At 39.9% G+C, this 15,315-nt stretch overlaps 1 long non-coding RNA gene across 1 annotated transcript in view; it reads right to left on the bottom strand.

The window, feature by feature from the left end:
* Positions 1-12,692: 12,692 nt before the first annotated feature.
* Positions 12,693-15,315, bottom strand: part of LOC128787653 (uncharacterized) — a 146,487-nt gene continuing 143,864 nt past the window's right edge. The window contains exon 4 of the long non-coding RNA XR_008430776.1: positions 12,693-12,852. This is a non-coding gene — a long non-coding RNA (uncharacterized LOC128787653). The remainder of the gene's footprint in view (positions 12,853-15,315) is intronic.

Consider the following 15,315-nt stretch of genomic DNA (forward strand, 5'->3'; position numbering starts at 1 on the left):
TCACCTCCCCAGGGGCACCACTCGTTTTTCACCAGCTTCCTGTTGTTGACAGCACAGTTCCTCCCTGTATCACTCTCCACCAGCACCCATACTCCTCACAGACATTGCAGCAGGCTTAAGCAGATTTCCCTTGGGAAAGCCCTTCCCCTTGTTTTGCTAGTGATTGGAAAAAATATAGAACGTTGCGAATGCTCTGAAGGCAGAGGCTGTGTTTTTAAAGGAACTGAACAAATTCCTTTTTTTTTTTTTTTTTTTTTTTTTTTGGTCAGGAGGATCCCATTGTTTTTAGATCTTTTTCAAAAATCTCCACATTTTCTCTACATCCAATTTTTATTTCAAGCAAGAGAGCAGCTTTAAAAATGAAACGTTTTTTGTGCTGAGTCCTTGTCAGTAATTGGTGTAAATGGGTGACTAATACTACCAAAATATTATTCAATTAATTTTTCAAATACTAGAAATAATTTCAAATATTAAATTTCAGATGAGGAACACGCTGCCTTCCCTTCCTACTCCACCCAATTAAGAAAACAGTTGTTCTACATGTTTTTCACACCAAATCCTTAAGCTGAGGTAAACTGACTATCCAAGCACAGATCTGTGCTTTGTGCCTGGTTAATGCCTGGACAATGCAGAAATACCAAACACCACCTAGGCTGAGTATGGCTGCCTGAAGCAGAGATCTGTTGTGTGTTCTACCTATTTTGCCCCTGTGGACTGGAAATTTTATTTCTTAGGCTCTGAGACAGATTTGAGATTCTACTTTCCCCAGGAACCCAGCTTTCTTGAAAGGATCTCCAGTCCTGCAGGAGCATAAGATCTTAGATACTGTCAGTTTCTGTAGTCTTTATTCCTTGGTCTTGGTCCAGTGCTTCCCTGTTATGTCCCCTGCACAAGCAGCAGCTCAACAGAAAATTCAAATATTCAATACAATATAAAAGACATCTTCCACAAAGATTATTAATTTTATGCACATAACACTTTTTCCTGACCCTTTAGGGCGGTTCCTGGCCTGACACTGATGAAAACCACTAATGTCCGTGGTGCTCCCCCACTCCAAATAAAGTTGTAAATCATCTGTTTTGTTCCACATCCTGCCAACAAATATTGCATAACTTTTTTTTTTTTTTTTTTTTTTGGTGATTTGCTGGGATCCTTCCAGAACCTGTGTTTGACTTCTCCCAGGAACAGACTCTTCCCTATATATTCACAATGCTCCAAGCACCAGTTTAGCAGACTCCAGCTCATGATGCATCTGCACTCATTCAGTCACAACACATCAATGCGATGCACAGAAGCCTTTCATTTGCCTTCTAAATCAGGACAGCATAACAGCTGAAATATTTCTCACTGACCCTGGTCTTCAACACAAAACTAAACTTCTTTTTGCTATTTCATCATTCACTCCACCAGGATTATATTTAAGGTCAACACAATTTGGGACCTGGACCCAGACTGCTTAAATTATTCAAAATAATATGAAACCACGCCAGTTAAATCAAGAAAATATGGTCTAGAAAAGATAAAACACATCCTCTGTTTAAAAACACATTTCCAAAAAGCAACTCTAAACTCATAAAACTGTTATGAAATCCACAGCTCCTCCAAACATGAGGAGAACTCTCTGCAAGCTAGAATATTAACTCATATTTGTTGGGTAATCTAGTAAACCCAGATGGGGAGAAACTGGAAAGGGAAAAATGGATTCTTTCAGTGTTACCTCAGATTGTTCATCTATTACATAGCCCAGGCACGTATCTGCATTGAAGGCTTTCATTGTTCCACAGCTGAATTCTCACTTAAAACCTGCATTTGCTGAAGGCATGAAAACCTGGATTCAAAATAGTCTCTATAAGATCAATCATGGAGCTGCCACTAAAAGGCCTTAAAATGCATTTGCCACTCAATAATTATTGTTCCAGTAGACTGTAGCAAATTATTTTTACAGATTACAAACCCACTGGCTTGGCCACCTATTAAACACAATCTTCTTGGACTGAGGAGCTCTTTCTGATAACCATTGTTCTAAAAAGTCAATGCAATTCAAGGTTCGGTATTTTCCATTTACGAGGTTCAGAGAACTGGAGGATACGACAGCCTGCTCATCACGCTTCATTCCTCTGATCTGTGTTTCTGTTTCCTGCTTATTCTACCAGTAACTTCAGTCCATTTTTTTACAGTATTTTCCCAGCATTTTAATGATGGAACCATAAGCAAAGCTAAACAGCTCAATGGCTTATTCTCAGCAAATAAAGCTACGTGTTTGTACCCCAGGTCATACCTGCCAGAACTCGCATGTTTTAAAAAGGAACATCCAGCCATAAAGACTAAGATGCACTTTGAAATGAAATTTAAATTAAATTCAATGGAAATACACTCAGTGCTTTGCAGAAGGGAAAATAGGTAGCAAGGTGGATTGAAAAATCAAAATTATACTGAGGGACAGTATAATTCTTTTCAAGCAAAACTGTTTAATGTATAAAAATTATTGTGACTAAGAGAATCTGGTTTTGCACTGAAAACCTCAAGCGTAACATCACAGACAGACCTGAGGCCTTGCATTTTAATTATTAATTTCATAAGAGATCCCAAGAGCAATAGAAAGGTCATGAGAGCTGCTCCAATCCATGGGCAGTTGAGCAGGAGAATGCTTTGGTGCCCTTTAGCCTTTGAGTGTTCTGCAGGACAGGGGGGTTTGGTGCTAAACGACAAATTGAGTTAGAAATATTTAAGTCATAAACCATAGTAAATCTTTTAGCACTTGAAACACCATGAGACACTCCAAGCTGAGAGCAAATGAAGTGTCAGTCTATGCATGTTTAAAAATGCACAGAGGCTGTGTTTACTGAATTATCCATTTCTTAACTATGTCTCCTTTAGGAAGCTGACATCCAACAGTTTCCCACCAAAAGAAACCATTTATGAAAAGTGCCTCTATCATGGGTTAAGAAAAAAAAATAATATGCATCTCTCTGAAAGCAAAATTATGTAGGTTGCAAAGTCAAGGACAGCTAAATTAGGAAGTGGCAGATTTATGTGTGCCTGCATAACCTCTACTTAGCCCTCTTGTAGGTCCTGTGCCCCAAGTGAGACAGAGGTCCTGTGGAAAAAATAGTATGCGATTATGCAGTTAAAGACTGTATCTTAACACAAAAAGCATCTGAATTAAGGTTCTGTTGGCAGCTGTGAATAAAACATTTCCTAACATTTAAATTCAGGACTTTGCAACCTTAGCACAGAATTTCTGTCAGATTTCTTCATGTGGCTTTTATACATAGGTGCAAATGAATTCTAGCCAAATTACCAAGAATTTATTGCCACACAACAGTTTTCTCTTTACCTTGAGTTGAAGAAAGAAGAATATCAGTAAGCATCTGTAAAAGGATGCTCTTCCTGGAACAGGAAAAATAGCTAAGGCCCTTGTGTGGAGTCAGCAGAAACTTTAAAACTGGTTCATCTTCCCTTGTTTCTTGTCTTCTTGTCTTGTCTTCTTCCACTTGTCTTCTACCAGTGTCAGTGTTGTGATCAATATCAAAATTAGCACAGTGAAATAAAGGTTATTGCTGCCTAGATCTGACTCTCACCATATGCTTGGCTTTTGTTATCAGAGTCCTCTAAAGTGAGAGCAAGATAAATTATTTCTTCTTAACCAGTTTTGAAAGCCTGCTCAGAATTCCTAAGGAAGACTCATATGGACAGGAACCTTCCTACCAAAAGCCTTCTGACCAGCAGGACTGCACACTCCTGGGAAGGAGAAGGTCTGAAGGAATTGTCACCACACTACCACCACTTCTTTACGCCAAGTCCCTCAGTCCCTGTCCTGTTCTGACACAATCCTTTCACAAGAGGAGAGAGCAAACTTTTTGCTTCCCCGCTAAAAGCAGACAGCAGGATCCAGCATAAACTTTGAGCTGAATTTGAGTCAATGTAGTTCTTGTTATTTTAATCTCTCCTTTCTTTGCTTTATGGATTTAGTCAGGGAAATCAAATATTGAAAAAGCATGTTAAGTGCAATGCAAGCTGAGACTGTAAAAGTGCCAAATTGGTTAATGAAGTTACTATAAAATTTGCCACACTGTTTAAGTAAATAATGGTATAAAGTTATCACCCGATAGAATAACAGAAAATGTCATATATTTCTGAGTCATCATAGTTGCAGAGAGTCATCATTTTTCACTCCCTGACTTTTAAACTTCTAGAATCTTAGACCTTCTTCAGTATATATGACATTTTTGGATTAAAAGCACAAAACCTATGTATTCTGAGAGTCATATGAACAAAAAAAAAAAAAAAAAGCCTCTTGAATCCAGATCTTAAATGTCTAGCCAAGAATAAATATTTCCTTACAGATTCTTAAATACTTGGGAAAAAAAGTAAAAAGGGAAAAAGAAAGGCTGCTCAAGTTTGGAAATATTTCTATAACAAAAGCTGCTCCAAAACATTGTGTGCTACAAAAGACTGTGGCAAACAGTATAGGTGCAATTAAGACACTGTTGTCTTGACAACATCATACAAGAAATGAAAGAAGCATTACTGTTTCATGAAAGAAAGCTGCAGTGCTGTTCTTTTAACTCAGAATATTCCACTCAAGGATCTCAAAAACATTGCTCAAAATGAATGAGCCAAATAGTTATCAAGAGGAATCAGACTTCACTTTGAGACTATGGTGCAAAATCCAAAGTGAAGCTCCCTTCTCTGAAAAACCAGTATCAAGCAATGTTACGTCAGGACAAATCACTAAAGCTTGCAGGAGCTGTGCTGGATGTTTTGGGATTAGATCTCCTGTAGTGTTCATTTTCATGGATAACTATCACTATGGAAAATGTGGATTCTGGGGTCTGTCACCCTTACCCAGGATGCCATGCAACCCTTCTGATGGCTTTCAGCAGGCCTCACTTTTGCCCATATCCTCTTGTGCCGCTAAAATTGAGAAGGGATTTAAGAAAAGTCCAGGAATAACAGCTGGACTTCCCAGAACAGCAGATCCAGTGTCAGGGCTGTTACCAAAGTGATCCTTGTAGGACAGGGAAAAGTCCTGTCCATGAGAAACAGATGGAAGAGAAGCAGTGAGGGCAGGATCCCATTAGAGGTTATCACACTGTGTATATCACACTGAGTATTCCACACTGCCAGGTGCAAGCAGGAAGCCCTGGAAGCCTTTGGGCCCAGATATAGAAGCTACAAGGAGCCCAGGGACCACTTCTGGGTGCAGAGTGGAATGTGCAATGCAGTGCCAAGAGTGGTCCCACCTGAGAAGCCATTTAGCTGTGTCACTGAAGTGCTGCAGCACAGAGAGCAGAGCTGTTGAGAAGCAAACACCAGCTCCCACCCTAAGAGCAAGAACTTTGCTCTCCTAGGGAACAACTTGGGAAAAAGTAGAGCCATCAGCTCCAGGGTATGCATTGTGCCCCTCAAGCAGCATGACAAGGAAGTCCTCAACTTGGTGAATGCCTTCACTTCAAAAGATCCCACTTGAATGTGAGGATACGCACTGGCAACAGCAGGCTCCTTTGACGTACATTTTCCCTCCCAGCAATATATACCTAAGAAATTTCATGCACAGAAAAGAACGAGTGAAAAGGAATATTCAGATACATGACAGGAACAGTCTTTACTGCGATTGCTTTTTCAGCCAACACTTTGTTTTCTTTTAGGGGAAGGCCTGACAGTCATAAAAAGCCATTGGAAGTGCAGCCCACTGAGAAGCAAACCACAGCCCTGCCTGCAATGCCGAGGCTCGGGATCATTATGTTGTTAGTGTGCCACCCGGAATCCAGGCAATGCATTTGCTTACTCTATTGAATTAAAGCATTTCCTGCAGCAATTGAGAAAGGATAAAGAAAATATATGCTATTATAAAAGTTGCGTGATTGGCCTTTTTCACTGCAAGCCGTTAGGACGTGGCAGCTTCTAGCTTAGAATTGCAGGATCTCTCATATCCCATCCATTACCACTAGGGCATAAATGAGAAGGACTGGAGCCAACAGTATTGCCGTAGATATACAAGCTGCAAATAGGACAAGGATCTGTCTCTAGTGGTTTTCACTGTTTCAGCTTCCCCAGGTTATGTATGCCCTGCACTGCAGGTTCCTATCTCCCTGGTTAGTCACTCTGTTTTTCGGCCGCTACTCTTCCTGTGGGACCCTCCTGGGTGTCTGCTTCTCTCTGCATTTGATAAGGAGATTACTTGGAATGGAAGTAGACAGGCACAGGTGGTGGGACCACCTGCTACAATCTCTTCAGTGCTTTTGGATAGAATAGTAGTGCTTGGATTTACCCTCCACATTTCCTTTCTTTTTTTTTTTTTTTTTAACCTAAAGTTAGCTTTCAATTCATTTATTCAGTGGTCTGAAAGGAGGAATTATGATGAAAGGCACTATTCCCTTGGTCCTGGAAAAGCAATTTGCTAGAATATTGTTCCCGGGACAACAAGCTCATCCTTTGTGTTATTTCAAAACCTCTGGCAGGAACAACAAAACTGCAACCCAAAAGCACTTTTTAAGGTATTTCTCTTTCCCTTCACTGCCTAACAACTTCATGTGCCTTGTTGCCTGACTGCTCCTGCCAGCTCCCAAATTTTATGTGGCCATTCACAGCAGTAAGAGAGTATCTCACTCCCTCATTTGGCTGTGTTACAGCCTCGAAGAGTATCTACAACAATGATTTATTACAGCAAAGGGTTTCTTCTGAAGGCTCAGTTTGGTCGGGCTCTTGTTTACAAAAATAATAAAAAAACCCAACTAGTGTTGATTCTAAAGAAGCCACATTTTCCATGAGCTTGCTATTTTGGGACTGAGTCAGATAGCCTCAATCTAGCCCAAGAGGAAAGAAGAAATCCGTTCATTACATGGCAGTCTAAGAAAGACAGCTGAAGACCAAATTTAAATGGGGCTTCATACATTTGGAGTCAAAATTAGAATCAGCAAGAAAGACCTGAACCCCCAAAAGTACACTGACAAGGAATATTTAGCAGACAAATAGTTTTGAGACAGATACTACAGTTTGCAGACAGGGGAAAGAAATATTTTCTCAACTTATTTCATATTTAGCCTTTGTAATCACAGAAACACTTTTTCTATTTCTGGCAGAAACATTTATGCTAGATTTTAACCAAAAAAAATCTGCCTAAATTAGTTGCTTAAGGTAAGGTTGGGTTTTTCCTGCACATTGTAGAAAGCATGAGCAAACTGTGAGGTCATTTTATGACATGTATCTCTGGGAGCACAACCAGAAGCATCAAATGCAAAACAAGCCTCTCAGGTGCACTTGTCCTGAATGCTCTTTGGGGCTTGACACTTAACAAAAAGGAACAATTTTATAATGTCACTTGAGAATCTGGAGATGGAGCCATTATTAGCTGATATGTGATGTTAGGCAACTTGGTTTACATCCCAGTGTTTGTTTCTGCCTGCAAAAACTTGGGATAATTTTTATTTCCCTCTCTCAGCTTTTAAAAAAAAATGCCTAGGCATGTTATTATTCATTCATGAGTGCTGCTTCATTTAAATTTACGCAGGATGTCCCTCTGCCTGCAGAGGTGATATTTTGTAGCATCTTTAGTCAGATGCCTGCAGTGTTTTATTTGTGATGCGCATGTAGTCTTTCATTGGGATCCCATCATTTTCCCCTGGAATTTACTCAACTCAAGTTCTTAAACTGACAGAAAATTGGACTGAGCAAGCCAACAGTGACAGACCTAATTGAAAGCACTTACATCTTTAAAGTACACCAATGATGCAAAGATTTACATGTGGTTATGGAGGGAATGTGTGCAGACTGTTTCACAAAGAAACACTGTGTATGCTGTTCTCCTCAAGAGTCTGTCTTTTGTGCCTTCAGTACCTACAGGAGCGATCAGGAATGCACAGAGTTTGCATTCCTGCAGATACATTATCTGAAAGTGTGGCCCTTTGTTTGCTTTCCTCCTGTTTTGTTCTGTTAGTCCTTTATTGTAAGAGAGACCTGTTTATACATTCCATTTTTCTTGGTCTTCTTGGCACCTTGCGGTCAAACACTGCTCCAGCTTGCTTTACAATGCACTGGGAGTAGAGTCTGTGTAAGAACAGACAAAAGAGTGTTCTCGCAATCTGATGATTTCATTTCTAGCTCTCCAGCACCTTTTGTTATTTCAGGGTATTTTTTCCTGGTGGGAACGGGCACATTCAGCTGCTGTTTTCATGCTGAAAGCCTGTGTGGAAGCACTTCCCTGTTGCTTTTTTTTTTTTTTCCCAGACATGTCTTTCAGCATGTTTCCAAAGGCTTGGAATCAGCACATTGTGTTGTGACATGTGCATACTTGACATTGCTTTGTTCTCTGACTTCCTTTTGCTTGCAATCTTTAGGAAGTTATCTTACAATTAGAAAGGAATTTTGAGTCAGTGTTATTGCAGACCAGCATATTGTCCTCTGCCATCTGCAAAGAAGAAAGCCTGGAGGAGCAGGAGGGAAGAAAGTAATTTTGGTATTTTTAACTGCCTGAACCACGTAGGAGTCAGTTCACTGCATAGAGAGTGACTGCAGCTCTGACTTCTGCCAGAAAAAAAATTGCATTACACACTACAAACACCTTTTTTATTAAAAGAATTAAAGGGAAAGCAAGGGCATTGCGGTAACAATATGCAATTTGATACATACTTTTTCTGTGTTTTGCTCTTGATTAGTGATTCTCTTATCATACAAAAGTGACAAGGTATCTTTTTCCTGAGAAGTTTACAAAGAATTCTTTTTTCTTTCCCTTTCAAATGTGCACCTTTATGTAAAGGAGCTCTGTTCATTTCTATTGTAAATGAAGCTGGTAAAAACAAACAAGTTTTGTATGATCTCAGTGGTAAATACATTCATAGTTAGCGGACTAAAAAGCACAGATTTTTCAAAATTTTATGGTGTTCTCCTTTTTTTTCTTGTATTTTAGACCATCAGCTTCCTACAGCACAGACAAGAAGCCAATTGGTTTTGAGCTGCTTCCCTGTACAGGCAACAAAGCTCAAGAAAGGGGAAAATGGCAGCTCATTTTGGGCAGGAGAGGAAACCTTGAGAGCTGTCTCAGAAAAATTCCCACATGGAAAGCCCTGCTTTCCCACAACCCAGTCAGGCACCACCTGGTAATACTGAGAACGCCTTTAAAATGGTAAATACACTGAAGTGCTTACCATTATGCCAGAAAAAAAGAGTTGGAGTGGCAATAAGAGACTGTGCCAGGAAGACAGCAGTCATACCCATGTTGATGTAACATGGAGACCTTCTCCATTGGAATGATGTCTGCAGTCATCTCCTGACTTCTGGACAGGAGTGAGGGACATACCATGCAGTCACACAAGACCTCTTGGCATGTCACCATGGCATCAGGCATGTGTACTACACCTCTCTGAGCATCAGCTTACTCTGGGTGTAAACACTCAGGTTTTAACTTTTGCATTATTTCATAATAGATGTATGATTTACAACAGCACTGTACAGGCAAGTGTTTGTCCATTATGAGAGAGGTGGGGAAAGCATCTCCCTAAGTAATATTCTGAGTAGCTTTTTCTTTACATGCCATAGAACACACATTGTAATGTTTGGAACAAAAATTTTGGTGTCAGGAGGCCTCATCTTCCTGCTGAAGTGGAGAGATTTTTTCCTTGGAGTCAGTAAAAGTGTAATGAGACATCTGCTTCAGGCTTCAAGACCCAACCTGAGGAAACAGAGCTTTTTACAGACATGCAGAGGATCTCCAAGCATCAGCAAGCAGTCTCTGCTTTTCACTGTACTGACTTCTCTCCACCAAATCCCCTAGAAGACACCACTTGAGTGCATCCACACAGTGGAGGGTAATAGAGTGGCACCCAAATAAACAGCAGCTGGACTGATTTCCCAGCTGGATTCTGCAGGGGAGCATGGATGCAGAGCTCTGCTCGAGCTGTGAGAGCAGCCCCACAATTTCCAGACAGCACTGCACAGACAATGCAGGATTTCCCAGAGACAGATCGGATGTCAGAGCACCACAGTCCCTGGCTCAGGATACACAGGCTGGGCCCATCACAGGAAGTCCAGAATATTGAGCAATTATTCAACCACTGAGCAAGACAGGGCTATTTAGATCCCACATGGTAAAGTGTTGCTTAATTTTTTTCCTTAGGAACTCTCCCTCTGAAATCTGTTTCAGATCACTGCATAGCAGGGAGAGCATATGTCAAAGTCTGTGCAAGACTGAGAGCCTGCAGCATAACAATGAATAAAGTGTAAAATATATATTTGCCAAAAATACAGGAATCATAATTCATATAGTTATAACAGAAGGAAAAAAAATCATGCTGGAAATTCTAACATAAGAATATCAACAAGAAGGAAATAGCTAATCCTTGGGGAGGGGAAAAAAGACTTTTTTTAATGTTAGAAGTTTAGGGTTTCCCTTGTTTATGGCAAAAATTCCCCACAATTCAATTTACTAACTCCACAATCTAAGGATTAAAATGTACGGAACATAAAATCAACAAAAGCAAAGAGAAAATTATTCTCCCCTTGCAAATTTGTTTTCAGTCATTCAGTAATAAGTGTTTTCTATTGCTACCATATAAATGGCATTGTGGGTGCTCACTTTTGACACCCACAAAAATTGGAAGTTTGTATAATGTCCTGTCCTGCATGGGGCACATCAGATGATTCCTTATATATGAAATAATTCCTTCTGTAATATATTTTCCACACATAGACATCCCACTTGGTATGCTAGTATAGTAAATAACTATACATGGGCACAGATAGATTCAGGATATTCTTCTAAAAACTGTTTGTTTTATTTGTTTTATTTTTTTAACAGAACACCTCAGAGTAATCTATCTTTTTTTGGCACCACTGTCATTTATTAGTGTTATCTAAGTTGTACTACTTTCCTTGTCACATCATAAGTTAACGTTCCCTAATCACCACCCTGGACATTTACCAGGCCCTCCCTGGGGAGGTGTTTAACCAGAGCCGTGATTTTCCTGTTATTATGTACTCCAGGGTTCTGAAATCTCATATGCATTTTACTCAGAGACTGAGAATAAATCTATGGGAATCTAATGCTAGGAATTGAACACACTAAACAGATAATGCCTACTTTAAATGAACTCCATAGCTGGTGGCATGGCAAGATCCTCAAAGAATCCCACTTTTTGCTGCACATCCTGCTTTTTTGGAAGCTTAATAGAAATGGTTTAAAGTCCTCCTCCTTTCTCAGACACCCAGCAGTTTTCCTTCCCTGGACATCCACAGGAAGCAACAAAATTGCAGAGATCGAGGGAAAAGGTAAACTCCTTCTGAAAGCACTGCAAGGAAGCACTTAGGCTACAGTCACATTACTCATGAAAGACCATTAGCTCAATCCAGGAGCTCAAACGAGACCTTGAAGACCAAATGAATTGGTCAAAAAAGCCAGCCAAACAAAACTCACATTAATTTCTGGTTTTCACTAGCAGGGATATAGACCAAGCAGAGAACTGACAATTCAACAGCAAATCTCTTGAGGAGTATTTTTCAGCCTTAGAAGGGAAAGTTGTTGCCAATACATCCAAACACCAAAATTTCTTAGGCTAGGAGAGGAATCCAACAAGAGACCAGCTGTGCTGAGTTAAGGCACTCCACTTAAAAGATCCCATCAATCACAGAGCAGGAGAGTGCTGACGTTATTTGTATGAAATGTAAGAGTGCTATTACTCACCTGCAATTAAAAAGAATAGTTTGATTTGGTTTCTTGCCGAGAGAATTATGTGAATATTTTCCCTTTTGCCAGGTTATGAATTTTGCCAGCTTCCATAATCTGCAGGTAGCATTCCAGGTTCTGACTAAATTGTGAATGATACAAGTCAGATCATTTTTGAGGGGAAATCATTCTTTTTCTGAAACCTAAATTATAAACCTTCATTTCTTTTTTCATTCACATTCTCTGCAAGGGGCTGGCTTACAATGTCATCAAAGCACAGTTTTAATTGGTACATTTTTTGGTACAGTTTGAGGAGAGTCCAACATCTGCATGGAGACTCGATTATTCGACCCTCTCGGGATTTGGACCCTCAAGGCATGGATTAAGATGAGACACTAATGGGGCAGCATGCAAAAGCTTGTACTACTGAAATAGATCTCCTTCATGGATAAAAAGGAATAGGAACTTTCCAACTTGCAATTATAAGCGAGAACAAAGCTACAGACAGGGAAAAGAGTCAGACAAGGATCTGGGCAAAGATTGGTGATGCATTGAAAGCATGGGAGCCATCTAGAGGGGATTTTGGCTGGGTTGCATCTTCAGTGTTAGGAACCAGCAGTTCACAAGGCTCTGAGTGCAGCTTTATACCACATCTGGCAAAGGGAATCATTTCACGTGCATTACATGCATGAATGCAATTTAAAAAACAAACAAAAAAGGACAGAAGACAAGCAAGGGCAAGTAAAGAGAATTATTCTAAAGAGAGAAATTCTTTAGGTAAATGCCCTTGGTTCTTTTTTCTTTTCCCCCAGGTTCAAATCTACCATTTTCTCCATATTCTTTTTAGCTGACATGGAGTTTCATCATACCAAATTGCATCAATGTTCATCAGAGTAAGAACACATAAAAAATTTGAGGTATTAAAAAAAGCTTTTCTTGCTCCCAGAGACATTTGCTTGAGGACTTCTCTCCCCGAAAATAAAATTAATTAAAAAAAAAAATTGAATACTCACATTATAGAAAACTATTTATGAGAGGAGTATCCATGCAGCCATCTTAAAGCTATTTTTTGATTCAGGTAATGAGAACCATAAAGTTAATTAACCAGGTTTGGGTATAAGCTTCAGCTCTGTCTTGATGCTGTATTAGACAGGTATCCAAGCATCCATATGTCCACCCCTTCACTTTGGTTTCTGAAAGAAAAAAAATCACATTTGTGATACTGAAGGGTCCCTGTTTGTACTCTGGTGCTTCAGGAGATGCCACACAGCATTTATCTAACACAAGCAAATAGAGCCAAGAAACATAACACATGAGTTGCAAAAACCAGCCTTTTTAGTATCCAGTGAAGGAAAAGTAACGACTCACTCTTCCCCAAGGTATTCCCACTCCTAGTTACAAGAAACCATCTAAATGTTCCACCCAGAGGGTTGATATTGCAAAGCAACAGCTAAACACGGCCTTACAAAACACAAGTATTTTGTCACGTAAATCTTTCCCTGGCAGTTCCTTTCCACGTGGCTTTTTCCTACTTCTCAAACTTCTTGAGGATGTTTGAGGGCTTAGATAACACAGAGTAACCTGTCTTCTTGTAGTGGAGAGACAGAATGATTTGAGACGGGCTTATCTCAGGGTCATATCCTGCCATTGATTTTTTTTAGCACTCCCTATTGATTCCAGCAGTGAATTCCACATACAGATCAATACCAGGATATGGCCTTTATTTATTAGTACACTTCTGGTCTTTCCACTCTACCCTAATGCCTCAAAACACATGGAATTAATTACAGCATTCCACATTATATTTGCCTTGTTGTCTTTAGAGGAGCTAAGCCTTCATTTGGTCAACAGAAAAATTTGAAAGGATTGTTTGGTGACTTCTGCCATTGATCCAAAAATAGATCCTGTGACACATTCTTTAGGGGAAGGGATGAAGGAGAGGAGCAGAGATATGTGGATAAGCACACCCTTTGGCTTTACCAGCACTTCCCACTTGCAGCAGCACTAAATTCCCAGCAGAATTTTCTTGACAATGAAAAATTCTCTGCATTGAGTCAGTGGTCTGATTGTCCTGACCTAGCCTGATCTTATAGTCATCATGTACTAAAGAAATATATGTCGGGCACTTGGCTGAAAGTTCCCCTACTACTCATTTCTGAACTTCATCAGCATCTTTTACTTATCAGGTCAGGCATACAGGAACTGGAATTTTCAAGGGGTTCATCAAATACGCATTTTTTACTTCCTGGGGCTTGGAAGAGAAGCGAGCTGAAACTGACCTGGAAAAATTACTATATATTCTCCAACTGCCAAGAGCAGGACTAATTAGTATACATTCTCCAACAGCTGCCAAGAGCAGGACTAATTTCAACAGTTTTTCAGTAGTTCTGACTCAGGGCCTTGGCCCCATGCTGCAACTGGGCCCTACAGCTTTACCAGCCAGGCTCAGGTTTGATACAGATTTCAAACTGCACAGGAACTGAAAGGTGAAGTGTCTTTAAAGAGAGTGCCTTTTCATTTCTCCCTCATACCACAGAATTCCTTCATAGATGCAGGCTTGAGTTAAAACAGGCCATGGGACTCAACTGAATGTCCTGCCTCCTGAGAAATCAGATCTTCTACTCAAAGTTGTCATATTTGATGACCAAAATGCAACACTATATTTAAAAGCAAAGTAAATAAAACACTTCCTTCCTAGGTACTATGCCTACATTACCTTTCTGCACTCTGCAAAATAGCACCAAGGTAACCTTGTGCATTCAGAAGACTTTTTCTTTAAAATCGATAACCAATTAATCTTGTTAGTGTTTCTAGAATTACACTAGAGGCAGAGCAGAAGATGAGCAGTCCCAAATTTTTCATCTATTACCCAACCAGTGCATCCTCGTATTGGGATGCAATAAACCAATAGCTACTTTTACAAGTACTGCCTGCACCTGGGTATATTTGATTTAACCCAAGTTGGCAAAGGAACAAATGAGCAAGGAAAAGAAAGTGCAGAAGGAAAACAGAGCTTCAGCATTGTTCAACTGCCTTGGAGCCTTAGGAAAACATCAGTGCTCTGTTGACTTTGCTTCTCTTGTTCTCCTTTACATCACTGGAGGGTCTGGGCTGTGCTTTAAGAAAATACTGCTCCTTTTCAATTGTTAAATAGTGACAAAGTCCAGGTGACCCTAACACAGAGTCTGAGTGGTTTATGTCAAGCCTGGAGACAGTGACTCATGGAGTCACAGATGATCAGTTGATAAATGCCACCGGTGTCAGAAATGTGGTCATTAACATGAGTAATGTGGGAACCAAGAGGTTAAGTAAAAGCTACCTCCATAATGAGTGTGTGATACAGAAAAGCAACGTTTTGACCCAGACTTGGATTTTTGGTTTTGTTTCTTTTTCCCCTTAAGATGGATTTTATGTTGTAACTTTTGCTTTCTTGGTAAGTTCTTTTTTAATGCAATGTTTTAATTTTTCATGAGTGGGAAAAGGCTACAAAAAATGTTAGAAAGAGGTTCAGATGAACCACCAGGAGGTCCCACTAGGAGTTTTTTCCAAGATTCTGCTGCAACAATGCAATGTGTTTGCCACAAACTGCTGGGTTTTGGAATTGCCTTTGCTTCAAAGCGACTCAGGAGCTGATTTTAATGTGTTTCTAGGAAAGA

Source organism: Vidua chalybeata, chromosome 4, assembly GCF_026979565.1.
Source record: "Vidua chalybeata isolate OUT-0048 chromosome 4, bVidCha1 merged haplotype, whole genome shotgun sequence".
NCBI classification, from domain to species: Eukaryota; Metazoa; Chordata; class Aves; order Passeriformes; family Viduidae; genus Vidua; species Vidua chalybeata.